A 10,495-nucleotide genomic window follows, 5' to 3' on the forward strand; every position below is an offset into this window, starting at 1 on the left:
AGCTATGCAATATAGTTCAGACTATGGAAGATGTTTGTGAATTGCAGGCAGATTTAAACAAACTAAGTGTTTGGGCGTCCACTTGGCAGATGAAGTTTAATGTAGATAAATGTAAAGTTATGCATCTGGGTACGAAAAACCTGCAAGCATCATATGTCCTAGGGGGAGCTATACTGGGGGAGTCAATTGTTGAGAAGGATCTGGGTGTACTTGTAAATCATAAACTAAATTTCAGCATGCAGTGTCAATCAGCTTCTTCAAAGGCCAGCAAAATATTGTCGTGTATCAAAAGAGGCATGGACTTGCGGGACAGGGATGTAATATTACCACTTTACAAAGCATTAGTGAGGCCTCATCTAGAATATGCAGTCCAGTTCTGGGCTCCAGTTCATAGAAAGGATGCCCTGGAGTTGGAAAAAATACAAAGAAGAGCAACGAAGCTAATAAGGGGCATGGAGAATCTAAGTTATGAGGAAAGATTAAAAGAACTAAACCTTTTTAGCCTTGAGAAAAGACGACTAAGGGGGGACATGATTAACTTATATAAATATATGAATGGCGCATACAAAAAATATGGTGAAATCCTGTTCCATGTAAAACCCCCTCAAAAAACAAGGGGGCACTCCCTCCGTCTGGAGAAAAAAAGGTTCAACCTGCAGAGGCGACAAGCCTTCTTTACTGTGAGAACTGTGAATCTATGGAATAGCCTACCGCAGGAGCTGGTCACAGCAGGGACAGTAGATGGCTTTAAAAAAGGCTTAGATAATTTCCTAGAACAAAAAAATATTAACTGCTATGTGTAGAATTTTTTTACTTCCCCTTTCCCATCCCACTTCCCCTTTCCCATTCCTTGGTTGAACTTGATGGACATGTGTCTTTTTTCAACCGTACAAACTATGTACTATGTACTATGAGGTTCAAACATCAAAACTGTGCCAAACTGAGCACTGAGACCCCCACCGATCGCCAAAATGAAGCGGCAGAAGCGCTCGGGTGAGCTCTGAGGCGCTTAGTCTCTGATCGGATTTTCTCAGAAAGCCGAGCAGTTGGTGTACTGGCCAATAGACTTCCTATTAAGTCCGTAAACTGTTATATCGGCTTTCCGAGAAAAGTCGATCACGACACACCCGATCGCTTCTGCGGCTTCGTTTTAGCGATTGGCGGGGGTTTCAGTGCTCGGACCCCCACCGATCAAAACTTCTGACATGTCAGAAGTTTTTTGAAAGTTAAATTACACTTTAAATATCATTCTTGATCAAGTATTATATTTAAAATACAGGAGTATTGTATTTTCTGAGGCCAATGTGTTTAGAAAGAACTGTAGCTTGGATAAAAAAGGCTTAAATCATATGGATATTGTATGACATTCTTATTTGGGAACTATTAATAGTATATAGTATATGCTTTATGCTGGTGGGAAGTCACATTCAGCAATTGCACTATGTTAACAAGGCCTTAGTTAAAGGGAGTCTGTCACCAGAAATTGGCCTATCAAAGCAGCAGCACAGTATTATAGTGTAGCCTCACCTGAATATAATGCTGTTTTCATTATTCAGATGACAGGCTCCGGTGCAGCTATAATCACTTTAGTCTTTATATGCAAATTATATTTTTGGCGCAACGAGGGCATCACCGTTGCTCCAAGTAGCTCTAGCTTCTATCCCGAGTCCAGGCAGTGTAGAAGTTGTGATCACGCCTGGCCCCGTATTCTCCTGATCGCATCTGGGCCTTGGCTCCTGAATCGGCACATGCACAGTACAGCACTGAAGTTTCACCGGTAGAATCGGCTCTACTGCGGATGCGCCGATTCAGAAGATGAGGCGTGGGTGCGTTCGGTAGAATACGGGGCCAGGCGTGATCATAGATTCTACACTGCCTGGCTCTCTCAATCAAAGAAGAAAGGGAGGGAGGGACAAATTGGGGATAGAAGGTAAAGTTGGTTGGAGCAACGGCGACACCCTCATTGCTCTAAAAAGCTAATTTGCATATAAGGAATAAAGTGATTATCGCTGCAATGGAGCCACTCATCTGAAAAATGAAAACAGCATTATATTTAGGTGAGGCTGCTCTTTATTACTGTGCTGCTGCTTTGATTTTTCTGATGACAGAATCCCTTTAAATAAGTACATTTGCAATTTCGTTTTGTGTAAGGATGTTCTTTATTTCAAAATTTCAAGTAAATGATGACTCTTTAGTTAGTTGATATGTATAAAAATCTAAAACTGGTTAACTGTAATATTTCTATTCATTTAATCAGTTGAAACTGTGCACAAAGTGGTCCAAATGATCAAATTACTGTATAGCACTTTAACTAGTGGTAAGGCCAATGGTCCAATTGATAAGTACATGTTAACTTTGTTCTACTCTACATTAGGTTTTTAACAAATGTTATTAGCAGTAATGACTATTCATTTGTCTTCAGGGGAGGATGAGTTGGGCATTATAGCATTATATTATGAACATGAAGACATGCAAATAATTTCTGCTCAGTTAGAGGTAATTATATAAATACACATAAAATATGATTATATTGATTATATTTAAAAATGGTATTCGCCAAATAATAATACAGTAGGTTGATCATGTAGCTCATATTAGTAGCCAATTGCTTTCATTAAATTATAGCACATGCAAAGTCAGCTGCTAATTGATTCCTCTCAGTTATCACAGTTTTACCTTTCTTAATAAACCACCGTATAGCAAGCAATAACTCCTAATGCTAAGGAATCTTCTATTAGTAATAGAAAAAGAGCTTGTTAAAAGTAATAAAAAATTTAAACTAAGTAGTAAAGTACCAAAGTTCAGCAGCACAACTAAATAAAAAATCCAAAGTTAAATATCCAAACTACACGCCGTATAAATTATCCAAAATGTTCCCAACAGAAAGCCCTAGATGTTGGAGAGGTTGTGGACAGCTAGGGACATTGTTACATGTATTCCAGGAATGCCCACTCTTGTCTACATACTGGAACTCATTGTCTACATTAATTTAAAAAATCTCAAGATTTCCTATATATATATATATCTCCGGAGTTGGGACTTCCGAACAAACAGGTAGTACAAAAATGCATTAATTATTGGGCTATTTGGACTGATTCAGGACTAGCAGATCCGTTATGAGAAGTTTTGGTTCTAAAGGAAATATTCAGATTAGCTTAATAATATCTTCCATTGCACAAATGAGAAACAAATTTACTGTAGATTGTAGATTTGTTTAATTTACACTCAAGAGACGACAGATTCTGCATGTTCTTTGAAAATGTATCTATGCTCTAAATCAACAGATAAGTCATAAGACATATAAGAATACTCATTATTGATGCTGTCTTGAATAATGTTTTACATTAACCCCTTCCCGCACCTTGGCATAAATGCACGTCCAGGTGAGCAGTAACTTCGCACACCTGGGCGTGCAGTTACGTCCGTGCTTTAACAGTTACACCGCAGCGGTGGTTAACTGTGCAGGGTGTCTGCCCTGCACTCCCCATTGCCAATCAGCGGCCCATCGTCAATTAACCCCTTCGATGCGGTGGTCGATAGCGATCGCCGCATTGAAGAGGTTTAGAGCCGATCGGCAGCCCCCCCCACATGCATTTGCGGGGACTGGGGATCCTTATCACGGCAACTGGAGGCCAGAGAATAGCCTCCCAGCTGCCATGTATGAAAGCCTATGAGGACCAGCCGGAGGCTTGTTGTCAGAGTGACTGTCACGTCACAATGACAGAACACATTACACTATGTAGGTAGTGTGATGTGTTCTAGCAGCGATCAGAGCTGCAAGTCTAAATTTCCCCTAGTGGGACAAGTAAAAAAAGAAAAAAAAAAGATAATAAAAATGTTTTCAAAAAAGTGTAAAAATAAAAGTTATAAGTTACATAAACAAACACTGAAAACCATGAGAAAAAGGAGTCGTGAACCATAAGCACACAGAAAAATATATATAATTTTATTATTATATCCAAAATACAAAATATAAAAGCACAAAAACACAACGTGGTATTAAAAAAGAAAGTGAATAAGTGGATCAATTGTCTAAACCCTCCACACGGGTATGCTATGAATACTGAATGAAAAAGGTTCTGTTAGCTATGGGTTTATTGGGGGAAGGTAACACAATGCTGTCCCATACAGACAATGCTGATTCACTGAAACAGCATTTGTATTGTCCCACCACCAAATGACACATGCATATCAAATAGGAAAAAGTAGCATCTATAGGATAATATCAGGAGAGTTACGTCTAACTCCTCTTATTGCATGGTCCCAGATATAGGGCAAGGAAAAGAGGTAACCTGATGTAACCCGATGTAAAGGAGAACCAAGGTCCGCATAACAGAAACCAAGGAGATAACTAAATAAAAGCTTACCCATGGAGGTCATAGAAGTAAGGTGATCCACCTGGTGTTGAGGCACCCCGACGCGCGTTTCGCGAGTGTCGCTTCCTCAGGGGGTGTAAACTGCTATGTGTCCTGTCCGTATATATAGCCCTTTCTACTGTTTACGAGTGTAATCCGGTGTGTCCATTTCCTAGGTCTCCGGCGCATGTGCGGAAGTACTCGAGGTCACGGGACCTCCATCCCCCGTCGTCACGCGGGCACCGCGCCTGCGCGTCTCCAAAGACGCGTCTCCAGGGAGGCAGCGCAGGCTCAGCGCCAGCAACAAGACGAAGGGAGACAGAGACGGACACTCGGCATCCACGCAACACGCGCAACCCCATGGAAAGGAATGATGTAAGTATTAGTGTCTATATCTATAATCTATTTACCAAGGCACTTTCCCTTGTCCTATGTCCAGAACCATACATTATATACAAGCAAAATTTGTATATTAGTGCTATAGAATCAACAGAAGTTGAAAAGGAGATCTATGTCCGATAATGGGGACTGATATAAAGTAAAAAAGTGAACAAATAAAGGGACTATTCAATGTGAATATGAAGGGATGAAAGGTAACACATCCCTATGTAAAAATAATTTGCTATATAGCTCATATACAAAATATTAAAAAATAAATGATAAATAAATGAATACATAATAAATAAATAAATAAGTGGGTACATAATAATTGGTGATATTTATACATAGTAAATTCAATACATGTGTAATTTAGTACAGAAAGTGATACAAAGTACAGATAATATAGAATAATAAGTAAATAAATATATAGTGATTAGGTGAAATAAAAAATGGAGAAAAAATTGATAATAATAGATAATAAATAATAAGTTGATTAGTAGTAGAACGTGATCGAAATTAAATACTAGAACTAGTGATAAAAGCGAAAAATACAATATACAAAATGCTGCTAGTTCAATGAATAGACAAAGTATATTTGGACACATGGGAAATTCATTTTAGAGGAGCCTATATGCAATGAACAAAGAGATTAGAATACTCCTTAAAAACATAGTAATAGGATGGCCAAAGAGAAATCTCCTATCTTCGGCATCCAAATCAGATGGTTAGACGAATATTCGTCAGGATAGTGTTGTTCAAGTGTTCTCAGGACATCCAGGAAATTACGTCTTATAGATATCATTCAGCTACTAAACTCAAAACATCAAAAGACATAATTACTATCATATACAGATCAGGACACACATCTTAGAGCCTCTTTAGATAAAAATTACTTAAAAACTTGCAATGGGTTAACAGGATATTATAAAAAGGCAGAAAAGCTCAGTTGTTCATTGAGCCCAGACCGGGTCAGAGTGCCTAACGTGGTAATCCATCTACACTCTTTTTGTTCCAGAATCTTCTTTGCATTACCGCCTCTGACACCACAATGCACCATATCTATCCCCAAGGCCATGAAGGTTTTAGGGTCGCATCCATGGTGTATTTTAAAGTGTTTAGGGATAGTCTTTAATAGGGACAGGTCGTCAATATCTTTGGTGTGAGACATTTTTGTTGTTAATTGTGTATCTTTCTGTGTTTTTCACAGCTTCTGGCTCCAGGCCTAATATGGATTTTCGCTTGCGAGACCAATCTTGGATCTCGCAACTCAACGAGGTTTTTAAAGATGATTTTAACGTGCTTTTAGATAGCAATGGGAAAGATATGCAAACACTAATCGGCAGATTAAAAGACTTGCTCAAACAAAGAACCAAGATTTGGTGGAATAAGGCCTTTCTCGATAGATATCTGAGTAAGGGCCTTATTCCAAGGGGTCTTAGAATCCAGGTGTTCCCTTCCTTTCACATGGAAGAAGAGAGTTTTAAAGATAAATGGGAGACACTCTCCACAACGTGCTCACGAGGTTACATGGACCTGTTGGTCCAATCAAACCATGTGTCCCTGGGGACTATTGAGAAGGAGATAGAGGAAATACAACTGGTCCTCAAAAAAGACCTCTCGAGTGAAGCACTTGATAAATTAAATATAGACCTAAAGAAGGAATTTCTGAAGTGGGAACAGGAGATCTGTTCCACTAAAACTAAGAAATTCCAGAGAGATGTACAAGATTTTCAACATGGTAGAGTTTCCAAATGGCGACAGGGAAGATCCCGATTGGGGTCCCGTTCGAGACCAGGATCCCTATCATCCCAGACCTCTGATGAACACCCTGGCAATAGATGGAATGGGGAGACCAGCCTGAATAGGCAGGACCCAATTCTACCGCGGAGGAATAAAGAGAGACAAGCTGCAAAGCGCAAGACCCCATCCCCCTATCAAAGTGGGAAAAAAATATAAATTTTTGGAGGTAATTAATCTATCGGCGCACATCCTCTCTGACACACAATGCCATGTTTTGAGTAAGGGACTTACGTTTTCCCCTAATAACCCATTTGACTATTTCACAGCATAAAAAGATCTTCAGCTATTTTCACGCAAGCTGGTCTTGAGAAAACTTCATAGCAAGGGAGAAATAGATGTGGGCTTGAATAGTATAATGGGAAAAGAAACTCTGTCAGCCTTGGAGGAACTATTACAGGAACAGATCCCCTCTGAACAAGGTGGGTTCCCATCCTCGATTGTTCCAAGATCAACAAGGTTCCCCCCCTTGTCCCTGTGTCCACAAGTTGAAATTTTCACTAAACTCGTGATGGAAGATTTCAAACAAATCGCCTTCAATAAACAACTTGATAATCTTACGGCAGCCCAAAGGCTAGCCCTAAAAGAACTACAAACATATGACTATGTGGTATATAAAGCTGCGGACAAGGGGGGGAACATTGTGATCTGGCCAATCAAACTTTATGAAAAAGAGGCATTTCGCCAATTGAGGGACAAACAGACATACCAGAGATTAACATACAATCCTATTGGCCCCTTTTCCTCTGAATTAGGGAAACTGCTGAACCTGGCTCTAGACAGAGGGATAATCCCGAAAAAAATCGTTGATGGACTGGTGGTCCAATACCCTAAAATCCCTACTTTTTATTTACTCCCTAAAGTCCATAAAAACATAGTTGAACCGCCAGGTCGACCAATAGTGTCAGGGATAGGGGGCTTATGTGACCCTATATGTAAATTTATAGATTTCTATTTGAAACCTTTGGTCGAGTGTCTCCCTTCGTACGTGAAAGACACCACTGACGTACTTACCAGACTTGACGGGATATGTCTTGAGCCAGATATGTTTCTTGTGACGGCCGATGTTGAGTCGTTATATACGAGCATTCGGCATCATGATGGTATTTGTGCGGTCCGCTTCTTCTTGGGGACGAGCAACTGGGACAGTCAGGTGTGTGATCTGATTGTCGAACTTCTGGAATACATCCTTACACACAACCTTTTTGTCTTCAAGGATGTGTTTTATGTACAAAAGCAAGGCACGGCCATGGGTGCGGCGTGCGCGCCGTCATACGCAAACCTGTTTCTCGGATTTTGGGAGCGACAGGTTTTGCAGGGTGGCGGCGCCTTCGCCGCTGACCATGTGCTGTGCTGGTTACGCTATATCGATGACGTGCTCATGATTTGGCAAGGGATTGAAGTACAATTGACTGAGTTTATGCATGAGTTAAATGCTAACTCATTTAATATAAAATTGACACACATCCTTGATAGACAAAAGGTTGACTTTCTAGACGTGACTATTGAGGCAGATGAGGAGGGGATTTTGCAGACGGACGTCTTTAGGAAAAAGACGTCGGTCAACTCCCTTCTGCACGCCTCGTCATCACACCCATACTCCACAGTGAAGGCTGTCCCAGTTGGTCAGTTCCTGAGGATGAAGCGGATCTGCTCTTCTGATGAGAAGTTTAAAAATCAGTCTAGGGATCTTAAAGACAGATTCCGTGATAGGGGTTATAGCCAGAGAAGCATCAAACAAGGATATAACCGGGCCAAAAAAACGGAACGAAAGCAACTCTTACACTCAACGGGAACAAAAAAGAATAATCCGGCCATTAATAAAATCAGATTTATTTCCACTTACAACAACCAGTGGCAAGCTATGAAATCAATATTAGAAAAACACTGGCCTATTTTAAATACAGAACCTGCTTTAGTGACCGCTTTACCCGTTAAACCTCAGATGACGGCTAGAAGGAGCAAAAACCTTAAAGACATTTTGGTAAAAAGCCATTATGTACCTTTACAACCAAATCCCTTCTCGAAACGAGGCCCCATTCAGGGTTGTTATCAATGCGGTGACTGTGTAGCATGTGCTAATATAGCACGGACAACAACTTTTTATTCCGTGAACGGACACCGGTTTAAAATTTTGCACTATATTTCATGCAGCTCGACTCACGTTATTTATGTGGATGTCCAAAGATTTACGTTGGTCTAACTTCTAGACAACTCAGAATTCGGATCAGGGAACACGTTAGAGACATCAGGGCCGCCAAAGATATTGACGACCTGTCCCTATTAAAGACTATCCCTAAACACTTTAAAATACACCATGGATGCGACCCTAAAACCTTCATGGCCTGGGGGATAGATATGGTGCATTGTGGTGTCAGAGGCGGTAATGCAAAGAAGATTCTGGAACAAAAAGAGTGTAGATGGATTACCACGTTAGGCACTCTGACCCCGTCTGGGCTCAATGAACAACTGAGCTTTTCTGCCTTTTTATAATATCCTGTTAACCCATTGCAAGTTTTTAAGTAATTTTTATCTAAAGAGGCTCTAAAATGTGTGTCCTGTTCTGTATATGATAGTAATTATGTCTTTTGATGTTTTGAGTTTAGTAGCTGAATGATATCTATAAGACGTAATTTCCTGGATGTCCTGAGAACACTTGAACAACAATATCCTGACGAATATTCGTCTGACCATCTGATTTGGATGCCGAAGATAGGAGATTTCTCTTTGGCCATCCTATTACTATGTTTTTAAGGAATATTCTAATCTCTTTGTTCATTGCATATAGGCTCCTCTAAAATGAATTTCCCATGTGTCCAAATATACTTTGTCTATTCATTGAACTAGCAGCATTTTGTATATTGTATTTTTCGCTTTTATCACTAGTTCTAGTATTTAATTTCGATCACGTTCTACTACTAATCAACTTATTATTTATTATCTATTATTATCAATTTTTTCTCCATTTTTTATTTCACCTAATCACTATATATTTATTTACTTATTATTCTATATTATCTGTACTTTGTATCACTTTCTGTACTAAATTACACATGTATTGAATTTACTATGTATAAATATCACCAATTATTATGTACCCACTTATTTATTTATTTATTTATTATGTATTCATTTATTTATCATTTATTTTTTAATATTTTGTATATGAGCTATATAGCAAATTATTTTTACATAGGGATGTGTTACCTTTCATCCCTTCATATTCACATTGAATAGTCCCTTTATTTGTTCACTTTTTTACTTTATATCAGTCCCCATTATCGGACATAGATCTCCTTTTCAACTTCTGTTGATTCTATAGCACTAATATACAAATTTTGCTTGTATATAATGTATGGTTCTGGACATAGGACAAGGGAAAGTGCCTTGGTAAATAGATTATAGATATAGACACTAATACTCACATCATTCCTTTCCATGGGGTTGCGCGTGTTGCGTGGATGCCGAGTGTCCGTCTCTGTCTCCCTTCGTCTTGTTGCTGGCGCTGCGCCTGCGCTGTCTCCCTGGAGACGCGTCTTTGGAGACGCGCAGGCGCAGTGCCCATGTGACGACGGGGGATGGAGGTCCCGTGACCTCGAGTACTTCCGCACATGCGCCGGAGACCTAGGAAATGGACACACCGGTTTACACTCGTAAACAGTAGAAAGGGCTATATATACGGACAGGACACATAGCAGTTTACACCCCCTGAGGAAGCGACACTCGCGAAACGCGTGTCGGGGTGCCTCAACACCAGGTGGATCACCTTACTTCTATGACCTCCATGGGTAAGCTTTTATTTAGTTATCTCCTTGGTTTCTGTTATGCGGACCTTGGTTCTCCTTTACATCGGGTTACATCAGGTTACCTCTTTTCCTTGCCCTATATCTGGGACCATGCAATAAGAGGAGTTAGACGTAACTCTCCTGATATTATCCTATAGATGCTACTTTTTCCTATTT

Source organism: Rhinoderma darwinii, chromosome 5, assembly GCF_050947455.1.
Source record: "Rhinoderma darwinii isolate aRhiDar2 chromosome 5, aRhiDar2.hap1, whole genome shotgun sequence".
NCBI lineage: Eukaryota > Metazoa > Chordata > Amphibia > Anura > Rhinodermatidae > Rhinoderma > Rhinoderma darwinii.